The following is a 12,032-nucleotide window of genomic DNA, read 5'->3' on the forward strand; positions in this document are numbered from 1 at the left end:
ATGCCTGTACTCTGTATGGCTATAAGTGAGCTGTCCACTAATCATTACAAACTTCTATGGTTGGTGCAGTTTTTTCCCTAACTGGACAGCATGTGGAAAGCAAGTGAGACAGCATCTCAGCCTAATGATAAATGCTAAAATTCTTGATAAGTATCCTGAAGATATTCCCATTATCAGTGACCCTTCTGATTATTTTTTCATTTTTCAAATGCTTTATTAACTTCTGATTTACATCATTCGTTTCAACCAGATGTTGAGTTACAAATTTTCTCCCCATTTTTCCCCTACCCACTGCCCAAAACAGCAGTCCCATGGGATATCCCCTCCTCCAATCTGCTCTCTCCCATATTTTTTCATACCCCTTTTGACTTTTCCAGTAGGGCATGGTGGATCTCTATGCCCCCGTGCCTGTATATCTTATTTCCCAATTACATGTAAAATAGCATTAATAATAATATATATATGTATATTTTAAACATTTGATTTTTAAATTGAATTCCAGATTCATTTCCTTCCTCCCTTGTCACCCACCCTTACTGGGAAGATAAGCAATTCAGTATAGGTTGTACATGTGTGGCTAATGCAAAACAATAACATACCGTGTTTCCCCGATAATAAGACCTATCCCGAAAATAAGCCCTCCCCTTACTGTGTAAGATTCCTCTAAAATAAGCCCTCCCCTGAAAATAAGCCCTATTGAGATTGCTACTGTAGTGAAGGTGATCCCCTGCACTACATGCCACATTACAGTACCCTCTGTATGCGCCGCCCCCCCCCCAGTGAAACGCACGCCGCGCTCCGAGCTGCATCCAATCAGAGCTGCAGCAGTGAGCACATCATCCTGTTCTTCCTGTTTATTAAAATTGCTGTCAATGTTCATTAAAATGAGCCCTCCCTTGAAAATAAGCCCTCTGGTGTTTTTCTGTCCAAAAAAAATAAGACAGTGTCTTATTATCGAGGAAACACGGTAGTAGATATATTGTAAAAGACTGACTATATTTCCCTCTCTTTTATCCCACCTCCCACTTGTTCTATTCTCTACTTTGATCCCGTCCCTTTACCAAAGTGGGTGCTCTCAACTTCCCTCCTCCCCAGCCTGCCTTCCCTCTCATCCCCTTTGCCCCTACTCTCCAATAGGGTGAGATACCCTATTTATTGTGTATTTTATTCCCTCCCCCAGCCCAATTTAATGGGAATAAGGTTGACCCATTCCTTATTCCCTTGCCTCTTCTTTATGAGATAATTTACCCCATTCTTTCTCTCCCCATCTCCTCTCATTATATTCCTCTCTCACCTCTTAATTTCACCTTTTAAATATCATGCCTTCCTATTAAATTAGTCCTGCGCCCTCTATCTATGTATACCTGTAAACATATATACACACATTCATATGTTTTCATATATCCATATACCCTCATAAATAGACATATATATATATATATATATATATATATATATATAAATTCCCTTCAAATATTTTCATACCGAGAAAAGTTTCAGCAGTTACAATTATTGTTTTTCCATGTAGGAATGTTAATAGTTTGACTTTGATAAGTTTCTTATGATTTCTTTTCCCTGTTTACCTTCTCATGCTTCTCTTGCTTCTTGTATCTGAATGTCAAATTTTATATTTAACTCCGGTTTTTTCAGCAATAATCCTTGAAAATCCTCTATTCCACTGAATGACCATATTTTTCCCTGAAATATGATACTCAGTTTTGCTGGGTAGGTAATTCTTGGTTTTAATCCCAGCTCGTTTGACTTCTGGAATATCATCTACAGTGTAGAAGCTGCTAGATCCTGGGTTATCCTGATTGTGTTTCCACAATATTCAAATTGTTTCTTCCTGGTTGCTTGTAATATTCTCTCCTTAATCTGGGAATTTCGGGACCTGCCTATAATATTCCAAGGAGTTTTCTTTTTGGGATCTTTTTCAGAAGGTGATCAGTGGATTCTTTCAACCTCTATTTTACCTCCTGGTTCTAAAACATCAGGGCAGTTTTCTTTGAGAACTTCCTGGAGGATGAATTCTAGGTTCTTACTTTGATCATGGCTTTCAGGTAATCCAATAATTTTTAAATGATCTCTCCTGGATCTATTTCCCAGATCAGTGATTTTTCCCATGAGATATTTCACATTGCCTTCTATTCTTTCATTTGTTTGGATCTGTTTAATAGCATCTTGATTTCTCCTAAAGTCATTAGCTTCCATTTGTTCCAATCTAATTCTGAAGCAATGATTCTCCTCAGTGAGCTTTTGATATTCTTTTTCCATCTGGCAAATTCGGCTTTCTCCTCATTGTCTTTTTGAGTCTCTTTTGCCATTTGAGTTAGTATATTTTTTAAGGTATTATTTTCCTCAGTCAGCTGTTGGCTCTCATTTCATAATTTTCTTGCATCGTTCTCATTTCTCTCCCCATTTTTTCCTCCACTTCTCTAATCTGCTTCTTAAGGTCCTTTATGGCCTGTAACTAGCTTGTATTTTCCTTTGAAACTTTTGGTGCAGGAGTTCTGACTTACTGTCTTCTTCCTGTTCCATGCTTTGTTCCTTTTTCTCCCCAAAATAGGAGTCTAATGTTGGAATCTTCTGTCTGCTTTGTTTCCTTTGCCTGGTCATGTTACCCCTTAGTCACTTGACCCTTGGGATTTTTGCCACAGTAGGACTCTGCCACCAGACAGTGGAGCTTTTGTCCCAAACCTCAGGGTTTTCTCAGCTGCCAGAGGTATTAGATGGGTTCCCTCTCTGAGGCCTCCACATGCTCTAGCAAGCTGGACACACACCCCAGGACCTCCACCCTAGACTGCAATCCAGATCCAAGTAGGTTAAAGCAAGAGTGATTACCCCTCTGACTGGTTGCTTGGTCCCCCTACACTCTGCAGGCCAGGAGCTGAAGCTTCCACATGGAGCTAGCTGGCTGTGATGGCGTCTCAGTGGCTTCTCACCCCAGGGGCAAAAGCCGATGTACTCCCTCTTACTGGGTCCCAAAGTCCAGACTGCACTAACCTCTCGCTTTGTCCGTCACATCTTTGTATTGATAATTCTGGAAATGGCCACAGCTGCTGCTGATCTGGAGTCCCTCCTGCCGGTAGCTGGTCAGACCCACCCTGGGGCTAAAACTTCTGGCTCATGTGGGCCTTGGCTCAGCTCCCAGAGCTCTGCGCTGGCTGATTCCTGCTGACCTGCCGGGCTGTCCTCAACTGGAGGTTAGCTTCTCTGTGTCATTTTGTGGGTTCTGCAGCTCCAAAGTTTCTTCAGAGTCCCCTTTTAACATTGATTGGGGAAGGTAGAAGCCCGGAGCCTCTTGGAGGTCCTGCTTCTACTCCACCATCTTGACTCCACCGATCCTTCTGATTTGTTAAAGAAAATGATAGCAAAGAAAACAGGTGAACAGCAGCATAACCTTACCAAAGACTGTTTAGTTCTGGACCTTGAGGAAAAGGTGTATTATCTGATCTATGTGCTTCTTCACTTAGTCAGTGAAATTAGTTTCTATTCTTTACCTTTTCAGTGAAGTAAATATTTGCTGCAGCTCTGTGGTTCTCTGGAGAAGCACATAAAGTGTTATATCAGAGAAGATTTTTTTCATAGGACAAACGTAATAGATTTAATTGCCGTAATACATGGAGAATGGCAAGAAATGAGCCAAAATTCTCAGCCTATTAAGGGAAAGTTGCATGACTTCTGGGTACCAGATTCTTAATTGGAGTAGCTAAAATGTTGACCAAAGAGAAATTGAACAGGACAAGAAATTTCCTGAAAATGTGGAAAATGTAGATGCAGATTTACATAGAAATATTCACATGGAGAAAAAAAAAAGTAATATGCCATTTTAATCCAGAATCTACAAGAGAATGTAGAGTATGAACTTTGTATGGGATTGTCTGATCCTTTTTATAAGAAATCCTATAGCTAGAACTTAGTTTCTGGTTTAGGAACAGAACACATCTGCTAATAAAGTGTGTTGTGCATCAATGTAATTTTTTTAAATCTCCCATCAATTACTGATGTATCTTGTCCTGACAAGTTACCAAAAGCCCTGAATTGAAGTGCTAAGAAATTTGGATAGATTTGCCAAGATTATATGTGTTGCTGTCCCTTTGTAAAACACTGGATTGTAATTACTTATAAGGTATGTGGGCTTGAGAACAATTCACTCCATTTGAAAATCACAGGCTTCTCTTAATGTTTAAAACCCTGGGATGTTAGCATATGGTTGAAGGATATTTTTCTTTCAATGTCCTAGAGAGCAAAAGGACCTTTGATAGTAACAAACTATTGGCACTCAGTTTAATTAAAAGATTTTTTTTAATACCTCAATGTCTATTTGTGAGCATTTCCTAAAACTGAACATTAACTAGATGTATTTTAATTATTAACTTGGGTGATGCAGCTCTATCCTGGGTAACTCTAATAAAACAGAAAAATAAAAATATATATATATCTAGGGGACTAGATTTCTTTCTTTGCAACTATTTTAAAAAATACCTGGTCCCCACAAATGAAAGGATAGGAGAAGAAAGCATTTTCTATGAGAATTACAATTGATAAATTAAGTGGTTTAAGTAACTCAAGCCTGTTTTAAGCTTTGGGACAATTAAAATTTCTGTGCCACAGACTTAAGTTCTGACTTCTGTGTAGGATGGGGTTCTGCATATTTACTCAGGAATGAAACCAATACATTATCTCTAGTTCCCCTCATTACATACACACACACACACACACACACACACACACACACAAACACACCCACTCACACACATTCACTCACTCACTCACCTACTCCTTATTAAGTCCCCTGGAAAAATCTGTTTTTATCTCTTATTACTATTTCTTCAAGCTTTTGTTATAAAATATCTACCTCGAGTGGAAAAAAAATGAAAAAGTTTATTTAGATTTGGGCAAAAGGCAAAGACTCACTGATGCTGGACATGTATCTAAAGATAAGTATAATTCTCTTTTGATATTCCATGTGTAATTTTGAAAGTGTTCATATTTTTCTCACTGACCATTGTGTAAAGTGTACAATTTCTTGAATATAAAGCTTATTGCTTTGATTTTATATAAATAGAGCATATAACTATTTTCTTATCATATACATTAAAGGGATTGGATTGGATTGCTTAGGGAGGGAAGGATGGATTGTTGAGGTGTCTTTTAATAGCCCCCTTTTTACTGCTGTTTAAAGCACATAAAACTTCCAGATCTATGACTTTTTAACCACTTTGGTATACTTTTATTTAATAATTGTGATAAAAATAAATATTTTTAAGCTTCAACATCTATAGTAGGAAGGATTATTGCATATATCATTTTATAAAGAAGCAAAATGGGAAAATGACTAAATCTCTGAGTTATGATATTTTACATTAGCGTGCACATAGGACTCCACTACTGAAAGTTTTGGGTCCTGTTTTAATACATTAGTCTTTCAGTTTACCTGCCAGATCAATCAGCATGCATTTATTAAACACAACTATATTCCAGGCACTGTGCTATGTGCCAGGGACTCAAAGCACAAAGTAACATCTGCCCTCAAGAAGCATGGGAAAATCAACATGGAAGTATCTTGAGATCATAAACCTAGTAAAATGTAGGGGAGTTCAGAGACAATCTGGTCCATCCCCCTCATTTGTCAGAGCAGGCAACCAAATTCAAGGGAGGTTTTGGTGGATCATCCAAGGTTATACAGGTAGTGAGCATAAGGGGAAGGAGCTGATGGACTTCTGAATCAGTTTTCTTTGTACTGCCCTGCCTCTTCCTTCTTGAGGCCATGGTTTTCACCTGAGTGTCCTTCTGAGATGAATCTTGCAAAGAATCCGAATTTACCAAAACTGGAAAGCAAATAAAATAGTAATACTGGAACCCTAGACTCAAAGGATTGTTTCTAAGGCAAACCCTCCCACAGAAGTATTCATTGTAAAACCAGTAGTCTTTTTAGCCTTTGTAAACAAAGTTTGCCCTAGTTAGTGTGCTTTGGTAAGATTAACTATGCCAGAACTACACTAATCTTGTAAGCAGACTCAACTTACTGTCTGTATTAAAAACAAAAAGTAAAAATATTTTTTTAAAAAAAAGAATACCAAGGGAATCAATGGGAAAAATGTGAAGGGTGATCTAACAATACCAGATCTCAAGTTGTATTATGAAGTGGAATCATCAGAATGATTTGGTACCAGCTAAGATGTAGAGTGGTGGATCAGTGGAATAAATTAGACACATAATATATACTCCTAACTGATCATAGTGATTTAATGTTTGATATACACAAAGATCCAAGCTTTGGGGACAAGAATTCACTGTTTGTTGACAAAAATTGCTGGGAAAACTGGAAAGCATTTTTATCAAAACTAAGTACAACCCAACACCTCACACTATATAAAGTCAAAATGGGTACATGATTTAGATATAAAGAATATCAAAAGCAAATTAGGGGAAGAAAGAATATTTTGTTTGCAAAATCTATAAGTAAGGGGAGTATTTATGACTAATCAAGAGACAGAAAGCATTAAAGAATTTAAATAGATGATTTTTATTGCATGAAATTAAAAAGTTTTGTACAAATAAAACCAATGCAGCCAAGGAAGGAAAGCAAGTGAAAACATAGCAAATTTCTCCTCATTTATCAAATACATAGAGAACTAAATCAAATTAATGAGAATATGTCATTCCCCAATCGATAAATGGTCAATGGATATGGAAAGGCAGTTTTCAGAAGAAAAAATCAGAGCTATCTCTAGTCATATTTAAAAAAATGCTCTATAATAAATTAGAGGAAAAAAACATTACAACTTTAAGATACTATCTTAAACCTATCATATTGGCAAAAATGAAAGAAAAGGAAAATAAGTGTGGGAGGGAATGTTGAAAGAATTGGGACATGATGCATTCACTATTTGTGGTATTGTGAGCTGGACCAACCCTCCTAGAAAGCAATTCGGAACTATGTCCAAAAGACAATCAATCTGTTTCTGTCATTTGATCTAGCAATAACACTACTAGGTCTGTATCCCAAAAAGATGTGAAAAAATTCCTATATGTATAAAAATATTTATAGAAGCCTTTTTTAAAGTGGCAAAGAAATGGATATTGAGGGAATGCCCATCATTTGGAGAGTGGCTAAGTTAAGTTGTGCTATATGACTGTGATGGAATACTATTATGCTATAAGAAATGACAAGCAGGACTCTTCTAAAAAAACCCTGGGAAGACTTACATGAATTGATGCAAAATGAAATAAACAGAACTAGGCCATTGTACATAGTAACAGCAATACTGTACAATTATCAACTATAAATGAGTTAGCTAATCTCAGCAATACAATGATACAAGAAAAATTCCAAAGAACTTTTGGTGAAAATTACTATCTACCTCCAGTGGAAGAACTGACAGAACCTGAAGATTGAAGCATACATATATATGTGTGTGTGTATACATACATACATATATATATATATATATATATATATAAAACTTTCTTTATTTTTTATTTTTGGTAGACATGATTGCAACATTTATAATCCATATCAAGTAGCTTGACTTTTCAAGGAAGGGTTTGGGGAGGGACGAAAGGAGGGAGGCAGGGAGGGAAATGATTTAGAATTTAAAATTTAAAGTAATGTTAAAAATTTACATGCAATTGAAAAAATAAAATAAGAAATTAAATGATAACAAGTTGCAGTAGCTAAAATATTTATCTTTCTCTTATTAAACTGGTGATGATTCCCCATACTAGATAGAATGTGTCCTCAGAAATAAGACACAGAATCTATTATTTAACCTCTAGCCATTCATTTCACAAATGAGGATATTAAGGCTCAAATGGAGCAATGATTTGCCCAGCATCATTGAGGTAATAATTGGGAGTTTAGATTCAGGGCCAGGTACTGTAACTCCAAATCCAGTGCCATGCTGTAAAGGGTTCTCATGCTGTTCTTTTGAATGGGATACAGACATGCTGCCTAGATGGTAGTATATTTAGATTTGGAATCTGATGAACCCAAAGTGTTGTCAGTAATGAATTGGTGTTACCTTGGTTAGAGGACTCTAGGTGGTCCCTTTGTTATTTACCATTTTGTACTGATGATTTTTATAAAATCAGATGTCATGGCTATCAAATTCATTAATGACAAATGAGGAAGGGGTTGCTGACACAAAGTCTCATAATTGTGTGTATACTTGGAGCTTTCCCATATTGTTGAAGCCCACTTAAATAGATGAGTCAGAATATTTAAATAAGCACACATCCACATACACACACAAACACACACACATACATATTTTGGTTATGTTAGAAATATGGGGTGACCTTAATAAGATGTATTTCCATAGAGAAAAGCATAGTGCTCCGTGTATAGGTTTAAAAAAATTAACTTCAAAAATATAAGGTGATTGGAAAAGCATTTAATGTTAGTTTGAGGAAAAAAAAGTTCTAGAAATTTTAGGTTATTTCAAATTCAATATGAAGGTAGGAGGGAATAAGTATTCTTAAATGCCTCTTAGGTACCAGGAACTATACTAAACATTTTACAAATATTATTTCATTTGACCCTCACAACAATATGTTATTATGCTCACTTTATAATTGAGAAAATTGAGGCAAACAGGAGTTAAGTGAATTGCCCAGAATCACGTAGCTAGTAAGTATCTTCGTCAAGATTTGAGCTCAGGTCTTCTTGACCCCAGGCCCAATTTTTTATCCACTAAATCATTTAACTGTTTCTGAAGCAATAGTACAATATAGTAGGTAAAAAAACTCAATTCAAGGCTACATTAAGGGGGAAAGAGTGTGTATAATGAAGAAGGTGATATTTTCCCTGTATTGAGCCCTAATCAGATCACATCTGTGCTATTGTGATGAATTCTAGATGATTTATCTATGAAGAACATTGACAAGCTTAATAATACAAAGATGAGTGATAAAGTAAGGAGTATGCTAAAAAGAATGAGTTGAAAGGACCTCTCAGTTGACAATATATGCTAATTGTCCTCAAGGAAAGTCCTCCTCTGATATCTCACTGTGATGAAGACATTACTCTATAACTCGAGTGTCTAAAAGACTATGTTAGTGTAGCACTAGTTTTGGCTTTTCCTATAAACCTAGAAAGACTTCAAGGACAATTCCATTGATGGGCTGTGTGTCTGATGCCCAAGAAGCATCCTGCCTAAATTTGGACAGGCTTTTCACCAATTTGGCTCCAGGGAAATTACATTGCTTTATGATTTCCACATCAGCTCTTGAAGACATTTTATAAAGTTGCAGAAAGATGGCAATTGGAATATGTGGAAGAAATATGTTCTAATTCAGCAACCATTACTCTCATTTTTCTTCTACCAGTAAAGTAGTGACCAAGGACCTGCTGTTTTCTGTCTTTGCAAGGCTAATGAAATTCATTTCACTCATAGAAACCTAGTCTGACTGTGTGCTTGTGATTTCAAAGCCGAGAAGGGCAAACAGAGCAGATGAGAGGAATTACTCTGAGGAAATATTTATACTTTTATTTTCCCTAAAAATGTTTGATGTTATGTATAAAAGAGGAATACATACATGCACACATATCAATATATACATATATGTATACATGTACATGCAAGTGCATGTGCATACATACATAACATGGGTATACACATATGATATAGACAGACTTAGATATAGACAGATGATATAGATGTGAATATGGATATAATTATATCCATAGATATATCAATATAGATAGATGAGTTACAAATAGATACATGATATATAGACTTAGCAATATATAAATAAATATAGATTATGGGAGAGAGAGATATCAAGAAAGAAATAGAGATATAAGACAATTTGGTAAACCTAGCTATCATCTTCCTACCAAGAAAATGTATAGTTCCTTCTCAGAAATATTTTTATTGGTTGGTACTTAGATAAATCAATGCAGTCCAAAATCCTAAAGTTAAGCAACTGAATTATACTATCACTTTGTGATATATCTTTGACATCAAGTACTTTCTTGTATCTGTTTCTTTAATTGCAGAGCAGATATTCAGTATAGATGCTGCCCAATCTTCCAAAGATATTCCTTTGCTTACCTTTGGTTTCAATTGTAATCACCCTGGCTGAATAATAGTTTTCTCCAGATATTTCCTCTGTTTTAATCATACTCCTATTTTCTGTGACTTTAATTTTTATTATTTCTGTTCCTCTGGATTGTAGTGAAGAGAGTAGTATGTGGAGGATCTAAGCTCAAATCCTTGCTTAGAAGCTAATTAGCTGTGTGACCCTAGACAAGTCACTCATTCTGTGCCTCAGTTCTTGTAGTGCCAACATTACAGGGTTGCTCTGAGCTTCCAATAAGATAAGGGATGTAAAAGACCTTGCATACCACGAGGTTCATTATGGGGCTCAAATAATATATTTTAAAAGGTAATTTGCAAACTTTAAAGCACTTATCAATCAACCAAATCACAATCACTTATCTAATGCCTACTATATGTAAAACATTCTCCTAGGTTCTATGACTACAAAAACAACAATTCAGTGGTCTAGAATATGTACAAAGTAGGTCCGAGGTTATTTCATTGAGGTAGGTACTAGCAGTTGGAGTTGGCGTATGAATTGGCAAAGACCTTATGTAGGAGGTGGATCTTGAGCTGAATGTTAAAGGAAGCTAGGGTTTCTAAGAGGCAGAGATGAAGAAGAAGGGTATTTCAGGCATGGAATCTAATATGTCAGAACATGAAGGATAGTCTGGGACAAGATACAGAGAAAGTAGAGGGGCTGTTATAAAAAGCAGTGAATAAGCTTCTTTGGCTAACATGTTAATTGTGAAGAATATGTAATAATCTTAACAAGACATACAGGAGCCAGAAAGTTAAAGTCTTTGCAATAGTCCAGATAAGAGATGATTATGGGTTGATGGGTATGATGACCACGTAAGTGGAGAGTAGATGCAAAGGATGTTGTGAAAGTTGATTTTGGAAGGTGTCACAACTAGTTGGGTATGGAGGTAAAAAGAGAGTGAGGAATCTGGGATGACTCTGAAACTGGCAAGTTGAGATGCACTGTAGTTTTTAAGCAAAAGATAATACTATTTTGGACATCTTGAGTCTGACATGATGATGGCAAACCTAGTTAAAAATATCCAATGTGAGAACTCAGGAAATATATATGTGTTTATTTTATTATTAGTCTTATCATTTTTTCAATTTCAATTTTTCTCCTTGGCACTGAAATATTACAACGCCAACTCTTCTATAGGACTTGTACTTTACAAGGGAGATAATAGCTGGACATCCAAAGTAGTATGCTGGTGCTTCCAAGATATTAAGAGAACCAGAATGAAGCCAAGTAAGGCATATCATCACTGGAGGATTTACAGAATATTGTAGATAAAGATGTCAAAACATATGAAGGGAATAGGGCTAAGGTTATATATCAGTATAGGGAGTATTTAGACCAAGAAAATCACAGACCCATCAAACTTTCAAAATAGGAATCTTGTCTGGAATATCAATGCTTGGGTGTTTCAACTGTCTCTTTGACAACCATTTATACTCTCAACACAATATTTCTTGATTTCTACAAAGCCAACTCAGTAAAATATTTTTCTCCACTACTTTGTTGATTGCTGTAAAACATTTTAAACTTTATATTCTGAACGCTACATAAAAATAAATTGAGTTGATCCTAAAATTGGCTCATTGGTTTCATGTATTAGACTTTCACATCAAGAGATATGAGTTCCAAAGAGAATTAGGTTGTAAGAGAAAGAAATGTCCTCTTCCCACCTATCTTTCAACTAGCCCACAACACACATATGTACATAATTTGGGGATTATGCACACATATACATGCAAGCATTAATACATGAACAGTTTCTTGTGACAGGAAGTATCCACTGCTAAAACTAGACAAGGAACATTGATGAAATATTAGTGGAAGTGAGATTAGAAGTTTGGCAACCACACACCTGTGTGCTACCAATTTTGTCCAAAAATTTCAATGACTTCTATCACCAAAGGTGATTAAGCCATCTATTATTGATATGCTGTTCACAGATG

The 12,032-nt window shown here is 36.0% G+C and overlaps 1 long non-coding RNA gene and 1 pseudogene across 2 annotated transcripts in view; one reads left to right on the top strand and one right to left on the bottom strand.

The window, feature by feature from the left end:
• LOC138170183 (SMC5-SMC6 complex localization factor protein 2 pseudogene) overlaps positions 1-4,018 on the top strand; it is a 5,694-nt pseudogene extending 1,676 nt beyond the window's left edge.
• Positions 1-12,032, bottom strand: part of LOC138170671 (uncharacterized) — a 321,824-nt gene that overhangs the window by 276,177 nt on the left and 33,615 nt on the right. The window lies entirely within an intron of this gene.

This window comes from Petaurus breviceps, unplaced genomic scaffold, assembly GCF_028583685.1.
Source record: "Petaurus breviceps papuanus isolate PSGF00001 unplaced genomic scaffold, PetGlider_PUasm1.0 38, whole genome shotgun sequence".
Lineage (NCBI taxonomy): Eukaryota > Metazoa > Chordata > Mammalia > Diprotodontia > Petauridae > Petaurus > Petaurus breviceps.